This window comes from Dermacentor andersoni, chromosome 4 (assembly GCF_023375885.2).
Source record: "Dermacentor andersoni chromosome 4, qqDerAnde1_hic_scaffold, whole genome shotgun sequence".
Lineage (NCBI taxonomy): Eukaryota > Metazoa > Arthropoda > Arachnida > Ixodida > Ixodidae > Dermacentor > Dermacentor andersoni.
In genome coordinates, this window is record NC_092817.1 from 176,351,849 (window position 1) to 176,368,248 (window position 16,400).

Genomic DNA, 16,400 nt, shown 5'->3' on the forward strand with positions numbered 1-16,400 from the left:
CGGCCTTGAGTTGTGTATCTTGGTCATAGCTCCTCGTTGCAGCCTCTAGCTGCGGCGGGATCGTCGTCTTCTCGCTGGCTTCTCGTGGATGTATACTACAGTCCCAAAGGATGTGAGCCGCGGTGGCTCTCTCCTTAGCGCACAGTCTACACACGTCACTCGCGTACACGCTCGGACACACGTGCTTAGATTGCACCACGGTGAGCAGGGACCCCGTCTGTAATTGCCTGTATAACACTGCCTCCTTCCGGGTAAGCCCCGGGTGAGGTGGCGGCATAGTATGTCTATTAAGTCTGTACCACTTCACTATTTCGTTGAAGGTGGTCATCTTGTCCTTGGCACTGACCGCGACCAACACTCCGAGTCGGCCATGCTTGCAGCTGCACGGTTGGTCAGTCCTCGCGCGGCCGAGTTGGCCGTCTCTTTGTGGTTCACGTTCCCGCGTTCCGACACGTCACTGCCCATGTGGGCCGGAAACCACTTGATCACCACAGCGCTTTTGCGTCCGATGTCTTCGGCCTTGCGCAGTATGCGCACAGCCTCACTGCATACCCTACCCTTGGCGTAGTTCTTCACTGGCGTTCTAGAGACACACAACACTGTAGTGCATCCGGGATCGGAGACGGCCAAGGCGATGGCCACCTCCTCCGCCCGGTGCGCCTCTCGTGTCCGGACGCTCGCCGCGGTCTTCGTTGCACTCGTCGATGCCCCGACAGCCACCGCCGCGTATGCGTCGCTGCTCCCTGGATACTCCGCCGCGTCCACGTAGACGGCGCCTTCTTCTCTGGCGTGGAGGTCCACGAGAGCCCTGGCCCTCGCCAACCTCCGCTCCTTGTTGTGCTCGGGGTTCACGTTCCTCTGAATCGGGCAGACCCTGAGCTTACTGTTGATGTTATCCGGTATAGGTACGTCTTTCTGCTGCTTGCCTTCCCTCGGCTCGAGGCTAAGGTCCCGCAGTATCTGTCTTCCGGTTCTCGTTTCAGAGAGACGCTTGAGTCGCGCTGTTCTCTGTGCTTCAGCTATTTCGTCCAGCGTGTTGTGGACTCCCAGCGCCATGAATTTTTCGGTGCTCGTGCTCCCGAGGAGGCCGAGTGCCGCCTTATACGCCTTGCGTATGGTGGCGTCTATCTTGTTACGTTCGCTCGGCCTCCAGTTGTGGAAGGCGGCCGCGTACGTTATGTGGCTAACAGCGAAGGATTGAACGAGCCTAGTCAGGCTCTCCTCCTTCATCCCCGCTCTCTATCCCTGAAGGAAGCCACATATTCTCTGTGTGATAAATGAACGTGGAATGAAGTTTCTGTTCCAAACTTCAATCTTTGAGCTAGCGTAAGGATCTTTGTATCTCAGTGTGTGCTGAGATAATGGACAGGTCCTCTGTGAATATTTCGAAAGGTGCAAAAGCCGACACCACAGATATCTTAAGAGCTGCATTCACTTGTGTGTGTAGCATCATAACATTCTAACAGACATTGGCGTTATATACATTCTCGTCCTTCGTCTTGCGCTGCTAATATACTGTGAATATGCACCAAGAGGCATAAATCAATGTGCTGCATAGCGTAGTATGGTGGCGTAGCCCCACGGCAAGCATGAATACGCCATTGAGAGTGCATTTGTTTATTAATAAAATAGAGCGCTAGAATTCTGTATTCGTAGGGGCATTCGTAAAGTAGGAAGCTAACCAAAAGCTATGCAACTGGAGCAGATGTTGTTCTTTAACTGAAATTAACAAACATCCCAGTTTGTTAAACTAGTAATATACGTGGCCTGCATTAGAGCAATGTTACGTAATGATAATAAGAGCCATTTTGACCTAAATTTTTCGACCAAAATGAGAAAGTACAAAGAAGGCTTCATGCTTTAATCTAATCTGGTATTCCAGAACGGATTGTATTGGTACAATTTTATGTCTGCTCCTTCCCTCGTCCGATTCACAGGGCGGACTGGTGCCTTTTCTCGCTGTTGACAAGCTGGTTAAATGTGAACTGTATACTACATTTGTTCTGGGGGAGCGTTTTTACCATTGCCAATATCTCTTAAGGCTTTATATGAGATTTCTTCATGAAGAACTTTCGAATAAATTATTTACCTTTGCAAGCATAGACAATAAAATAGTGGCTAATGCAAGTACAGACTGAATAGATTTGTCTGGGGTGGTCGAGTGGGCGACTGCGCACTGTGCCAGCGTATGTAGCAGCCACCTCCCGGTATGCGTTACAGTTCACGTATGTTTATTCTACAGCCGATGAACCCGGGAAGTGGCATGACTATGCCTAGCCTGGTCGTAGTGCAGGCCTGCACTTGTTATTGGGAAAAGATGGAGGCCAACTGGAGCGCAGTGCGATTCCCTCTGCATATGTATTTAGCATTAGTGTGGACCTTATTATGCACATATGTTTCTATCATGTTCTCGTTGCCGTACTTGCAGTGGTGTAAGCGTTTTTGTAATAGATTGCACCACAGCCATCTTTTTTTAAATCAACTTAGTGTTGAAACGTAGTAAATTTGGGCACCCAGTAATGTGCAAGACAACCTGCAGTATCGGCAACAACATGAAACAGATCAAATAAATTCTACACAAATAACTTTCTTGAATAATTAATAATTACGTGGTTTTACGTGCCATAACCACTTTCTGGTTGTAAGCCACGCCGTAGTAGGCCACTCCAAAAATTTGGATCACCTGGGGTTCTTTAACATGCGCCTAAATCTAAGTACGCGGTGGTTTCGCATTTCGCCCCAATGAAAATGCGGCCGCCATGGAAGGGATTCGATCCCGTGACTGCTTGCTTAGCAGGTTAACACCATAGCCACTGAGCAACCACGGCGGGTATATAAATAACCGAAAAATAAATGGAGCACGGACTTCCATACAATGCTTTCTTATGCGGTGCACAGCTAGGTCACAACTTGAATATCAAGTAATGTACGATAGTACGGTGAACTCATTCAAGAGCCAGCTCACCCACACTTGGACCAACCCGCGAGGCGAATTTCCTGTGAGCATGGCTGAGGATGATTTTTGTGAATATGAGTGCCACCAAGGTGGGCTGAGTATAATTTTATCTGAATCTCAGTTTGAGTTAGTTCGACAGGGTGGAATTTATAGGACTTCAGTCCGCGTTTTCTCGGCTAGTAAAATTTTTTGGCAGTCTGGACATACAATAAATCGTATCATGGAATAACTCGGTAAGCAGCAGCATCTCACAATGTAAGAAAATGAATAAGGTATAAGTGTCATGGTATGTTTGCATGATACTTTATATATAAACGCAGTAACGACAGGATGTGGTTATAACAGTTCAAGCAGTAGTACATGCAATTGAAAGCTCAGGAACTTTACTGCTGTCTGGTTGGGCATTGCTTATGCTTCGTGATACGTCTACACCCTTCATTAGTTGTGCACATGCAAGATCCGTCCGCGCTTGAAATGATATTGTCATTCGCAGGAAGATATTCAAGGGGCTGACTTCACTGCATAATTTAATTTGCTTTCGGTAATTATGCTGTCTGCACTTTATAAGCACAAGGTGTTTGTTAGTTTTCCACATTGTGTCATGCGTTTTGCGGAAGGTAACGTCAGAGAAAAGAAGGGTAAGGCAGGGTTGTTTACGGCCACTTAGTTTCTCAGAAACACTGTGATATGCCATGACCAGCATCAACAAACGAAATTCAATGTACTGAAGTGCAATATGCAATTACCTTTATGAGTGACAGTTAATATAGGTGTAGTAAGGATAAAAAGTCTGCAGCTGGTTAAAGGTTTATAGGTTCCCGTGGAGGAAAAAAAATATACATGAGAAAAAAGACATATTATTGTTTAAGTTATGCTTATCGTGTAATAACGCTTCCAGAATAAATTGAAGATGCTGTTTATTCCTAGGCAAAGCGTGAAATGTGCTATTGTAGAAAATTCATTACGATATACAACTCGCACGCTCGCTTTGCGGGCTTGGTTAACAACACTGTTTGGCGGTGGAAACAACGACAGTTTCAACTGAGCAGCCTACTTAACCGGAAGGAATGCGTGTGAAAGCCCCCACGCACAGGCTGAAACTAAAGGGTCACGCGCGCAGTACGACTTGGAACGTCGAATGCAATGCTGCTATATGTCATCGACACAGTGTTTCATTGCAGTTACGTATTCTTTAAATTGTTCCTTTAGTAAAATCATACGACGCTAACATTGTGGCGTTTCTTATATGCCGAGTGGCACGGAAGCAGCGAACCAGAAAATGGAGATGATATCCGAAAACTATATCTTCTAGTGAGGGACACCACGTAATATTTACAACGCAAAGCGCATGTAAATAGCGAAACGGCCCGAAAAAGCACGAGCTAGCACTACGTGAAGTCAACGTGAAAAAATGTCGCTTTAATAGCAACGTAGCATGTTAACAAACGGATAGAAATCACAGAACCATATCTAGCCTGAAACTGTTCATCTGCGCTGGTCGCGTGTAGCTGCTGGTGACATGTACCGCTCACACAAGCTACGGCTCCAGTCACATAGCAATTTTCAGGATTTCTTCAACGATGGACATTTCACAACAACCCCCATAACGAAGACAAACCGCGCAATACTCGGCGCAATTTCTATGGAAGGTCTCTCCCTCGATTTTTCTTGATTTATTTAGCTTGGCGGTCAAAAATCACACCGATCGCGCCATGTATATTTCGGTCTTCTTTCACGTTCGAAAAAAAACTTAGCTGTACCATGTATTTCACAACAGCACAATGAGAAAATTGTAGAGCAACATGACAAATTCTCAATACGGCATTCTATTTCTAAATACGTGCTGCATAAAAGTTTCTTTGTGAGTGCAAGGGAAGCCCGCGAATACGCGCAAATTGCCTAGAGCGGCCAGTCGTGCGACAGTTTTGCGTGTATTCGCGGGGTTACTTCGCGCACGGAAAAATACTGTTATGTAGCACACATTGAGCAACAGAATGCTGTATTGGGAGTTATGCATCTTGCTCTAGAATTTTCTTATTCACACTTTTCAATGAATTATAATACTTGAGAAGTTCATTTGTTAATTAGCACTAATTTCATAATTGGAATGCAAAATATTGTTGCAGGAAGAAAGCAGGCCCACGAGTGTAAAATAATGAATATTTACATATGGTGTATATGGCGCTCAGGCAACTGCCAGACTTCGTCTTCCTCTAGTCCAATTCAACTTCTTCCTTCACTTCACCGTAACATCACCCTCCCTGCGGGGTAGCTCTGTCCCGGTGAAAGTTTCAGAGCCTCACTTAATGGGGGGACACAGGGCTTGAGCCTGGCGACGTGAACAACATCGCTGGTTACTTTGAGACACACTGAAGGCTGACCGACTGGGGTGATCTCGTATGTCACGTCGGACAGTTGGCATAAGATCTGGTAAGGACAAGAATAACGGGAAAGTAGTTTTTCCGACAAGCCGACGTGTCGTGAAGGCGTCCAGAGAAGGACAAGCGAGCCAGGTGAAAAATGGCGTTCTCGGTGCCGAAGGTCTTAACGTCGCTTTTGAAAAGCTTAGGAGACTGTGAGGCGATGACGGGCGGCATCTCAGGCCTGGGCGGCTACGTCAATAGTATCGCGAGCGTAACCAGTGCTGGGTGATTGTACTGAGGAAGGTAGCAACGTGTCAAAGGGCAAGGTGGGGTCGCGGCTATACAAAAGGTAAAATGGTGAAAACCCGACAGTGTTGTGACGGGGCGAGTTGTATGCGAGAGTGATGTATGGTAAAGCGACGTCCCACTTGCGGTGATCGTCGGAAACGTACATGGCGAGCATTTCAGTTAGTGTGCGATTGAGTCGCTTGGTGAAGCCGTTCGTTTGAGGGGGGTACGCGGTAGCAATCTGGTGTTCTGTAGAACGGGAGCGGAGCAGATCTTCGACGACCTTCGATAGAAAGTAGCGGACGCGATCCGTCAGCAACTGGCGAGGGGCGCCGTGGTGCAGGATGACGTCTTTTAGTAAGAAGTCGGCGACATCTGTAGCGCAGCTGGTTGGCAGCGCCCGTGCGATGGCATATCTCGTGGCATATTCGGTTGCTACAGCAATCCATTTGTTTCCTTTGATAGAAATTGGAAAGAGGCCAAGGAGTTCGACGCCCACACGGAAGAAGGGCTCTATGTATATCAATTGTTTGAAGCAAACCAGCGGGAGACATAGCAGGCGTCTTCCGGTGCCGACGCAGGTCGCAAGAAGCGACATAACGGCGCACAGAACGATAAATGCCGGGCCAGAGGAAGCGGCGCCGCAGGTGGTCGTAAGGACGAGTGATGCCCAGCTGTCCAGCAGTAGGAGCGTCGTGAAGTTGCTGGAGCATGGTGAGTCGAAGGTGCTTGGGAACGACTAGGAGGAGCTCCGGGCCGTCAGGACGAACGCTGCGACGGTATAAAGTTCCATCGCGCAAGGTGAACATCCGAACGGAGGGGTCATTGGGCGACGAGCTTAGGCGTTCCATAAGTGTTCGAAGAACAGGATCGTTGCGCTGCTCGTCGCCAATATGGAGGAAGCCTAAGAGGGATAGAACACTGATGTCCGAGTCTGCATCGGTATCGTCCGGTTGATCCACGGGATTGCGGGACAGACAGCCAGCGTCTTTATGCAGGCGCCCGGACTTATACATAATAGAATATATATATTCTTGTAGACGCAATGCCCAACGTGCAAGTCGTCCAGTTGGATTCTTCAAAGAGCAGAGCCAGCAGAGGGCATGATGATCGGTTATGACGCAGAAGCTCCGACCGAAAAGGTGCGGTCGAAATTTGGCGACCACCCATAAGTGCGCGAGACATTGTCTCTCAGTAACGGAGTGATTTCGCTCGGGCGTGTAAAGAAGGCGACTAGCGTAAGCGATGACACGGTAATGGCCCTGTTGACGCTGAGCGAGGACAGCGCCGATGCCATGACCACCCGCGTCAGTTTGTACTGCAGTGGGTGCAGAAGGGTCCAAGTGTGATAGAATCGGGGAAGTTGTAAGCCGCTCAATCAGGGTAAAGAAGGCTTTGTCCTGCGGTGGTCCCCAAGAGAAAAAGACATCTTTCTTAAGAAGGTCAGTGAGAGGGCGAGCGATGTCGGCAAAATTTTTCACAAATCACCGGAAATAAGAGCATAAGCCCAGAAAACTACGGACATCGTTTGTTGAACAAGGTACATGAAAATTTCGCATGGCGTGAACTTTCTGTCGATCAGGTTGGATTCCGACGGCGTTTACGACATGGCCGAGCACCTTAATTTCATGGTGACCGAAATGGCACGTGGAAGAGTTTAGCTGAAGGCCAGCCCTGCGAAACATGGAGAGTATGGTTGTGAGGAGCAGCAGGTGCCTCTGAAAGTTCGGCGAAAACACAATCACGTCGTCGAGGTAACAGAGGCATGTAGACCAGTTCAAGCTGCGCAACAGAGAGTCCATCATGCGCTCGAATGTAGCTGGCGCATTGCATAAACCAAAGGGCATGACTTTAAATTGGTGCAGACCATCCGGTGTGACGAAGGCGGTTTTCTCGCGGTCCATCTCATCGGCGCTAATCTCCCTATAGCAGGAGCAGAGGTCAATTGATGAAAAGTATTGGGATCCATGAAGACAGTCAAGAGTGTCAGCAATGCGAGGCAGGGGATAAACATCCTTCTTTTTATCCTAATGAGGTGACGGTAGTCAACGCAGAAGCGCCACGAGTTGCAGAGGGGGACGAAGAGCGGTGAACGAGAGGCGAACGGGACCTACGACCTTGCGGAGACGGGGAGCGGTTGCATCTGATGGAGCACTGTCGGCGTTGATGTTCCGAGTCGGCGTATAGGGCGAGAAAGTACGATTGCCTGGTACTTGGCGGTAATGTCTCGGAGACGACCATTGAGGAGGCGACGACCAGTGATTGCGGCAATGACGGGCGATGTGTCCAATACTGGAACAATCAAAGCAGATGGGTTTATCATCCGCTGTGCGCCAGTCAGCTGGGTGGCGGAGTGGCGGAAAGCTTTGGTTCTGGGAGCGAGCGGCCGCAGAAATCTGGTAGGCTTTGTATGGCGTACCGAGCAGAGAGATGAAATGCCCAAACTTGCTATTTCCTCCCAAACGACCACTTGTATAAGGGAGATAGCGGGTACGCTTTCCCGACAGTCTGAACGAACTCGAGCCGGGCGATCGCCTTAAGCTCACGGCAAACAATGCGCGTTATTTCTTCTGGTCCTGCAGGCTAAACGAACCGCGGCGGGTCTTCGCAAGAAGATGTCGCGGCGGTATTGGGCAATCGGTCGAAAGTTTGAGCGACGCGGTGGCCGGCCCTTAGCTTTTTCGAAGCGCCGGCACTCCTTTATAATTGCATCCACAGTGGCACAATCCTTACACATCAGGAGATTGAAGGCATTGTCTGCAAAACCTTTCAGTGGATGACCAATCTTGTCTGCCTCGGTTATGTTGTCATTAGCCTTGCGACAGATGGCCAGCGCATGCTGTATGTACACGACATAGGATTCTGTGCACGCCTGAGTGCGGCACGCAAGTTGTTTTTTTTTTTTTTTTTTTGCTGCCAGCGGACATCGGACAAGTCTGCCAAACAGGTCTCGCATTTTTTTTTGCAGACATCCCAGCTCGTTGGGTCAGCTTCATGTGTGTCGTACCACTGCTTCGTAGTTCCCCTCAGATAAAATATCACGTTGGCTAGCATCATTGTTGGATCCCACCTGTGGTTGTCGCACACTCGCTCGTACACCGTAAGCCAGTCCTCGAGATCGGCGTTGTCCGTGTCCGTGTCCGGCGTTGTCCGTGTCCGTCCCCGGGTCCCGCGCATGTGTGAGGATGACCGCTGGCACGTGCTGCTGAAGCGTTGTCGCTTGTGTCAGTTGATTTGCCATTGTGGCGGCAGGTAGATGACGTCCGCTGCGAAGTTCCGTGATTGTACCCTGCACCTTCCACCAAAATGTTGCAGAAAGAAAGCAGGCCCACGAGTGTAAAATAATGTTTATTTACAAATGGTGTATATGGCGTTCCGGCAACTGCCAGACTTCGTCTTCCTCTAGTCCAATTCAACATGTTCCTTCACTTCACCTTTACAATATAGTTTCTTAGAAGTACTGTGACATGTCACGACCAGCATAAACACAGACATTCAAAGCACTGAAGTCCAATATTCAATTACCTTTTCAAGCGAGAGTTATAACAGATGCAGGAAGGAAGTCCGTATCAACAGTACCTTGGGTCTGTCCAGCTACGAGGCACTTGTACTTTAAATGTGGCTAAAGTTACGTGGGAAACCCAGTGCATGTGCATGTGCTGTGCATCCGGGTACATTTCATTTGTTTAAAATATTATAGGCTTGAATATACCGAATACGTTTGTGCCTGCTCGTTAGTACTTCAGAGGAGGTGTTGCAGAAGGCGCGAACGCGCGATCTTTTTCTCGTTTGTGTTTTCGTTGTTGGTAGGATTAACATGCTCTCTTTATGCACTTCACGTGACTTCTCTTTAGAGTTGGTTTCCACTTCTTCATTCTAACTGCAATTTCGGTCACTTTAGTAGTTTACATGCTGCCCGCGTGCGTATTTTCGCTGGCACGCATGGCCACTGGCATGAGTTGCGTGTTGTAAAAATGATAAATGCACAATCAGGTTTCAACTTTCGCTGCACCTTTATGGAAACTCGAGTTGCACATGTGCGTCCAGTTTACGTGTCCCGCCCAGGTCCGTGTTTTTTTTTTCTCTTTGCTGTGCCGTGTTTATACTTACAAAATGTATGAAAGAAGAAGAAGTATTTTAATGAGTGGAAAATATAGAGAGGTCGGCCGGATAATGGAACATCTGGCCTGCTACTCTACGTAAGGGAAGGGGAAGAGGGGAAGAAAAAGGGTCACAATGGGGGATGGTATGAAAAACATGCCTATGAGCATACGGTTCAGACATGCATGCGGTGTAAGGAGGGTTGTCTTTAGCTGGTTGTTTACAAAGCGCGACATATCTGTAACGCTGTGGGTTAAACAGCTGAAGTAGAAGCGCAGTCCACTGCAGCAGTGCACGCAGGGGAAAATTATGAGTTCTGAAATGACAGACAGCGCGAAGTTTACAGGGGCAGGCTGCGCACCATTCGAGTCTGCGAGGTTGCGAGGATATTGATGTTATGTAGACCCAAGGTAAATATGGAAGAGTTTAACTGTAGACTGCGTGTCAGAACACAATAGTGGACTGTTTGGAGCCTCCCAGAAGAGGCTTCACCAAGCGTGCGTAGGTGGCACAGGCGTTCTAAAGCAGAACTGGCATCGCTTGCCTGTAGTAACAGTCTGCTTTATCACTGTGCTTTAGGTTCACTCAAATTCGCGCATAACCAGGATAAATGTCGATTGAAGATTAATAACTGGTGCCCTGGAACTAGTCCAGTGCGTCGTCATAGCGAGGAACGGGAGATACGTAGTTTTTTTTTTTAATTATGGGGTATTTACGTGCCAAAACCGCTTTCTGAATATTACGCACGGTGTAGTGGGGGATTCTGGAAATTTAGACCACCTGGGGTTCTTTAACGTGCAGCTACATCTAAGTACACGGGTGTTTTCGCATTTGGCCCCGTCGACATGCGGCCGCCATGGCCGGGATTCGACCCCGCGACCTCGTGCTTAGCCGCCCAACACCGTAGCCACTAAGCAACCACTGCGGGTAACATACGTTGTCCTTCGCAGTCTAATATAGATGGATGCTCTGCACGCGGTTACAATTAATAAAATGCAGTTAAACACAGTTGTAAGACGACATCACATTGCAGTTAAGGCTAAGGAGAGCACGAGCATGCCGCAGCCAAAATGTCGCTGTCTCGATGAAGACACGCTGCACAGGTCATGAAAATTAACGCGAAGGTACTTGACAAGAGAAGTTCTCACGGCTCTCTCAAATGCTTCTAAGTGGATTAAATAGTTTCATTTAACGAACTAGTTTATTTGCATCCCACTTTTATTACACTAGCATGTCGAGGTACGCAAATATTGCACGTTCAATCTCATTTCATGTGAAATTGTTGGTGCTCTTGTGAAACGCGTGCGTTGAAGAGTGGGAGCATTACAAAGTACTAAACGTAAAATCACGATGTATGAATAAATCGTCAACTAGTTGTAATATTCGATCAAAATGGGTACCCATATTTCTTAACTGAAACTGATTACCTGAATTTCAGTTACAGCTAATTTAATGAAATGTTTTTTTTTTACTCGCAAGTAGCTATGTCATCTACAGACACAATTATTCATGCATAGTGACAAAAAATACTTACTGCTCTAATTAAAGCATGGGTATTTCAGCAAACTTGTGTTGTTGTCTTGCTTTATTCGTGCAGCTATGCGCCGTGAAAGCAGAGTTCATCGACATGGACTACGGCGTTGCTGTGTACGACATCGACGCAGACATGGACGACAGTCCTTGCGCCAAAGTGGAATACACTGGCCAATATAAAAGGCTGAAGCTTATCAGGAAGATAAATGACTTTATGAAGGCTTATACAACAAAATCTATGAAATCACAGTGCGAAAACCTTTAACGCGAACGATAAGGACATTAGCCGCTTTTTAGATGGCGATCCCTATTAAACGTATGACTTGTTTTAACATAACAGTCTACGAACGAGAGTGCCTGGTCTTTACTTATACATTGTTTGCTAATAGGCCAAACTACTGCTTCAATGACGATAACGTATAGCTTTAATTTCAACTTCCTACGCGCACTTTAATCATTCAGCAGTGCCTTCTTTCTCTGTAACTTAGTATTTCTTGTCGCCGGACATATATGTGCACTTGAACATCACAATGATGTCAGCTGGCGTGCTTTGATGTGTGTTTTTTTTTCAGTTCCTCCCAGCTTCTGTGCAATAAATGTAATTCTGCACCTCAGTAAGCTGATGCAATGAATATTTTTGTGAAGCTTCCAGCACCTATGCGTTGGAGGCTGGCAACACCAGGAAATATTGAACTTAAAATCCCAATGTATGGAGAAGGTGTCACCTGGTTGTATTCTATTTCAATTGACCCCTTAGTATCACCAATTGAGAGTGATTAACTGAATTTTATTTCAGCTGTACCTAACTAAATGAAACTAGCTACCTCTATTTTAGTTTCATATTGCATTCTCGAACTGAAACAGAATAACTGTGATACTTGATCACCTAGCTTTGCAGCAGCTGGCGAAGGATGGAAAATACAGAGAATAATATATCGTCACCATCTTAAGATAGTTGGAATTAACCTTAAGGGGTAACATTAAGATAGTTGGAATTAACCTTAAGGGGTAACATTAAGATAGTTGGAATTAACCTTAAGGGGTAACATTAAGATAGTTGGAATTAACCTTAAGGGGTAACATTAAGATAGTTGGAATTAACCTTAAGGGGTAACATTAAGATAGTTGGAATTAACCTTAAGGGGTAACATTAAGATAGTTGGAATTAACCTTAAGGGGTAACATTAAGATAGTTGGAATTAACCTTAAGGGGTAACATTAAGGTAGTTGGAATTAACCTTAAGGGGTAACATTAAGATAGTTGGAATTAACCTTAAGGGGTAACATTCTGACCAGATTCATCAATGGACTCTGTGTTCTTCTAAAGCCGAATAGTAAATTATACAGTTAGCAGTTGAGGACGCAACCGCGAGTCATAAAATGATGCAGACACGTAACAGCGCAAAGGACGGGAGTTGGCTTAGAGAGACGAAGCGCTGACTTTCATTCGTTATATTATTGCGCACACAGTAATATATATAGGAGTTGGAATGGACAATAAGAAAAGGTAAATATACCATTCTACGAATACGTTGTCAGAAAGATAGCTACGAAGTATTGCTACCACTATTCTATAATTCCTCTGCTAACTAAATTACTGCCATATTCCACGTGAGAGATATGCGTGTTCCTTGGTTAGGAGAGATATCGAAGGCACACTGGCACATATACTGCCTTTTTTATCGATACAATAGCCCTCGTATATTTCATGTGCACGCTGGTCACCATAGTGCCTTAGCATTTTGCAATGATTAGTCAATGCATGACAATCACAACGGGGGCGCTATTCGCGGCTAGGTGGCTGCCAGCAGAGCCCATCATTAAATTGGAAGGTTCTCTGAGGCGGTAATTGACACAACGGCCAGTTTGGCAAATGTAACATCGACCGCAAGAGAGGGTAATTTCATACGCTACGTTCTGACAGCAATCTACAAACTTTTTTTTTCCTTATCACACCTGCTAGGCCCAGTGTCTTGCCTATTCACGTTTTCGCAAACACTGCGGCATTTGTATTTCAGAAACAAAAAATTGGGTGGGTGCCTTATGTTCTACCTTTTTATACAATGACACACTCGGTGCAAATCAGAAATTACCGCGGTTCCTGAATGCGAACTTTTCTCTTTTTTGATTGTTACGTTTTCCTGTTTTTGGCTGTTTTAAGTCTGCTGAACGAGAAATTTTTCCTCTAGCCTGCCATTCGCAGTCTGCGCTGGTGGGAATCAAAACTGCTGCGCATTGTGAGAAGGCACGGCCGCGGCAAGGCAGCCCCCCCCAAAAAGACTTGCCAATCGCACGCTTCACAAGCTTCGAATGCGCCAAACTGTAAGATATGCTGCTCTTCTTGGAGCAGGGGGCATATTCCCAGCACACATGGTCAGATAAAAACAGCTTAAAAACCTTTGAAATAATTTCTGGTGCTTCACCTCACAAAACCATGATCTAATCATGAGGTAAGCCGTGATGGGTAACTCCGGAATAATTTTTACAATACACGGCCTGCGGCCGTTTTGCGCTTCGTTCCCAAAGAAGGGTGGGCGGGCGAGCTTGGATTCGATCTCGAGACCTCGTGCTCTGAAGTGCAACACCATAGCCGCTAGGGCGCCGCGTGGGGTGAGGTCATCAACCCAAGTTTGTTGTTAATAAGAAGCTCAGTAGTTCTAGTTTCTTCGCGCAGGAATGAAATACACCGAGAATTTGTCCAGCACAAAGCTGTGTGTTACAGTAGTTAGGCCAGTAAAAATTTGTCTTCTACTAAACTAAAAAGCCAAGCCAACAAAGGTTGACCAGGTGGTGCTTCTCAAGTTGGTAAGGAACACTTCAGGTCACGCGAATGTTGAAGACAGGTGCGCTCAAGAGGGTGTCGGCTGCATATTGTCAACGAAGCAAGTCTGTAGGTCTCGCTTGATATCAGTTATCGCGTCGCTACGTGCAGCGGAACTCAAGCTACCTCAAGCGGATGAACAAGGCGACTTTGTTCTTACACCCACTGTCGTCTACAACGAGAAGGCTGACGCTACCGTTGCAAACAATTTCCAAGTCACCAAGGTCAAGGTTCTAAAGGTCAAGGCTGCTGCTACCAAATTTGGGGAATAGGCCGAACTTGAAAAGCCAGCGTCTTCAGGGCGATCGACGAGGGGCTTAAACCTATTAGTCTTCTTTTCGGCAAAGACTCACAAAGCAGAGGGTCCCGTCCGACACATCGTTTCGGAAGACGGCACTTGGCAGCGCCTTGTGGGAAGGGTCCTACTGCGTTCCCTATCTGTTCTGGTGTGGAAAATCCGTGGGCGAACAGGAAGCCACAAGAAGCATCCCACTAACTTGAGCACTAGTGTCCGTCACAAGTGAGCTGTATTTCAGCCGACGTTGAAGACTTACATTATTTATTGCCACTGGACCAGGTCTGCGCTGAGGGCCTGACCCAACCCCCAGTTGGTTCAGGCCCTCGAGCACCGCTGCATGGTCGACATTGTCGGAAGCCTTCTTCAGGTCGAGGCCCAGGAGGCACCGGAACCGGCGAGCGTCCGCCGGACTTTCGGGTTGCATCACCTGCCTTTTTAACTGAAGGAGTACATCTTGGGCAGAGAGCTGTGGCCTGAAACCAAATATGGATTAGGGGAACTCGTCCCCGTCCTCTACGTGTTCATTGAGACGGTCCAGGACCACGTGTTCCATCAGTTTGCAGACACATGAATTGAGTGAAATCGGCCTGAGGTTGTTCGCATTGAATTGTTTGCCTGGTTTCGGTATAAACACGATCGTGGACGTTTTCCACTCTTACGATATGGCGACCGTCTTCCAGCATTCGTTCATGAACGCGGTGAGCTGCTCCATTGCGGCCTTGTCCAGGTTGGGCAGGATCTTGTTGGTCACGCGGTACGGACCTGGTGCCGAGTTCGTCCGCAGCTTGAAGGCGGCGGCCAATACCTCAGCGAACGTGAGGTCTGCGTCTAGTGCGCGTTCGGCCGGCCGCGGTAGGCCGCAGGTGGCGGTGTCTTGACTTGCGGGCCGAAGTACTTGTCCCGCATCTCGGCCAGGAACGCCCCCGGGTCCTGAGCATGCCTGTGGATTAACTTGGCCATGTTTCTTCTGCCTTCGGCCGTGGTGGTGTCCGGGTCAAGGAGGTGGCGTAGGAGGTGCCACGTACGGGCAGCACCGAAGCGTCCCCTAATACGATCACGTATTTGGTACATAGCTGCCGGGTGACCTCGGTCGCATGATCGGAGATCGCTGCGTTGAGTCGAGTGTTTCTTTCCTTGAGGGCTTGGTTACATTTCCCCTGCTGTTGCCAATGCCGGAGCACGCTCGATCTTGCCTGCCACATGTGGAGCAGCCTGCTGTCGACGTTAGAGGTTTCCGGGGTGTCCTCCTGGTCAAGATGTTCCGTATGCTCTTCCACGTCGCCCAGGAGTTGGATCGTCCAGGATGACATATTGGTGATGGATCCCTCACTGGCTCGCGTTCTTCTGGACCCGCGGAATTTGTCCCAGATTGTAACCGATAAGCGATGCTTCTGGCGACGCTTGCCGCGTGCACAGATTTCCCTGTGAAGGATGCGGTTATCACTTCCCAGAGTTTCGCGTTGTTCGTCAAGGCGTAGTCTTGCGAGTGCACGACGAACGTCAGGTCCGGGTTGGTGTTCACCTGACCTCGGCTGCCGATTCTGGTGCGGGCGGTGGTATCGTTGATTAGAATGAGGCCCAACTCTTGCACGGCTTTTGCTAGATGTCTGCCCTTGCGGGTGTGACTCAGGTATCCCCACAGAGTATGACCCGCCTTAAAGTCCTCAACGATGAGTAGGTGGCAGTCGTGGCTGCCTTTGAGGGCTGAGCGAAAAAGCGCATCGAGCTTCGGGTCATCTTCCGGAACGACGTATACGTTGAGGACGAATAGGCTGGGATCTGACGTGCGCGTCGGGATGATCTCCTCAAAAACTTGGGGGATGCCCGAGGGGGGAGAAGTTTCGATGTCGTGGATCGCCGTCACCTGTTCTCGGTGAACGAGCGTAGTGACTTTCTTGGAGTAGTTACGGCAGTGGAAAGGCCGGTAAAAGGAAAGGCCGGCTTTCATTTTGACTTCTCAGGTGATATCAGGTTTGTAGGATTCTCGCTGTGCCGTGTTGTTAAGAAACTGGTGAAGGTTGGCCTTCTTTTTGAATCCGC

At 47.9% G+C, this 16,400-nt stretch overlaps 1 long non-coding RNA gene across 1 annotated transcript in view; it reads left to right on the forward strand.

Moving 5' to 3' along the window:
• LOC129384966 (uncharacterized) overlaps positions 1-11,594 on the forward strand; it is a 29,554-nt gene extending 17,960 nt beyond the window's left edge. The window contains exon 3 of the long non-coding RNA XR_011893701.1: positions 11,306-11,594. This is a non-coding gene — a long non-coding RNA (uncharacterized lncRNA). The remainder of the gene's footprint in view (positions 1-11,305) is intronic.
• Positions 11,595-16,400: the final 4,806 nt, after the last annotated feature.